This window comes from Solanum stenotomum, chromosome 3 (genome assembly GCF_019186545.1).
Source record: "Solanum stenotomum isolate F172 chromosome 3, ASM1918654v1, whole genome shotgun sequence".
In the NCBI taxonomy this organism is placed as follows: domain Eukaryota; kingdom Viridiplantae; phylum Streptophyta; class Magnoliopsida; order Solanales; family Solanaceae; genus Solanum; species Solanum stenotomum.
In genome coordinates, this window is record NC_064284.1 from 34,657,218 (window position 1) to 34,658,823 (window position 1,606).

The 1,606-nt window shown below is 34.9% G+C and overlaps 1 pseudogene; it reads left to right on the forward strand.

Annotated features, from left to right (window-relative positions):
- The first annotated feature begins 496 nt into the window (after nt 1-496).
- On the forward strand, nt 497-981 carry LOC125858899 (ribulose bisphosphate carboxylase/oxygenase activase 2, chloroplastic-like; annotated as a pseudogene).
- The last annotated feature ends 625 nt before the right edge of the window (nt 982-1,606 follow it).

Sequence of the window (1,606 nt, forward strand, 5' to 3'; positions counted from 1 at the left end):
TCATTATCTTCACTCTTAATTCCCTTTCTCATGTAAACAGGGGAGAGATGGAGCAGGGTAGAAGGATCTAGAGAAATGATTATGACAAGGCTGGACTCAAAGGGGTAAGTAGACTCTAGAAATTAGTTCGTTATGCTAGATTATGTAATTATCATACAGTGCAGTTAAATGGTACAATAAAATTGATGTACCAAGTTTGAGTTGATCTACCTAAGAAGCTTAAGATATTTAGAGAGCATAGGTAGTAAAACTTGCATGCAGGCACAAGAAACTATTACTTCGTTTGTACCATCTGTGAACAAATTTTTTGAAGATCTGTATTTGCCCTTCCCTAAAGTTTCACATTTATGCTTTCTACACTCACATCAATCACACCATCATCACTAAGTTTATACAATTTTAGCTTTATATTTTTTCATTTGCTATTTTGTATCTTTTTTCGTATTTCTTTGTTGATATCATTCGGCAACAAATGACTATCCAAAGCATACACCACATGGAAAAACCAACACCACATGAAAATATAAAATGTTGGGCGGGTGCTAGAAAGGGTATTTTCAGAAGTGACAACGTGTCTAAGGAAGCTGTCGTAAAGATTGTATATTGCCTCCATGGACATTCTATTGGTACAAACACTCGAGAATTCAAAATAAAATTTCTTTTGTTGATTATTGATGTGTATCCGTTTGTTGTGGTGACAGATTTCTTCGGTGCTCTGAGAGCACGAATATATGATGATCAAGTGAGGAAATGGGTTTTAGGCACTGGGATTGAAGCCATTGAGGAAAGACTTTGGAACTCTAGAGAGGGACCCCAACTTTTGACCAACAAAAGTTACCCTTGAGAAGTTCTTTGGGTATGGTAATATGCTTGTTCAAGAGCTAGAGAATGTTACAAAAGTCCAGTTGGCTGAAACCTGTCTTAAAAGAGGCAACTCACGAAAATGCTAGCGTGGCTGCCATCAACATTGGAAATTACTAAGAACCTTCACCAATCGCAGGTCTAAACATGAAGTTGGGACCTTTTTTTTCTCAAAAAGCTTTAATAATAAAATTGAAATTCACAGAAAAAAATTCTCTAATTTTTTTATTATTGTGTGTATGCAGGGGCATGACATGATAATTGTCATGTTGCTTGAAGTCTCTAATGATTCAACTTCAAGGGGTGATGTATTTCATTTCTACAACTTTTTTGAGGCAATTTGTAAGGGTAGCTATAGAAGGTGACAGAACTGTTAAATAGTGTGTAAATCAATTGTGTTCAGAGTTAAAGGAATACAAACTCCAAATAATATTTTGTTTTCAGTTTTTGTCATTATATTCTTCTGTAATCAACTTCTTGAGTTGAATTTTAATGGTAGAGGATATGTTTTAAGTGGCATTTTCAGTTCTATAGAATGAATGTAAAAAATCATTTATGAGAAGTTATAGTGGAATCGTTTACTCTTTAGTTAGAACAATAATTTAATTTGTGTGTTGGGCCCGTGCTCTAGCACGGGATATGCCCATCTAGTAAAACTAGACATGGTCATTCCATAAAAGACCTTTTCGGACCAACACTATTGGTGGGAAGTGAAAAAAATTCAAATGTTAAGTTTTTCTCTACC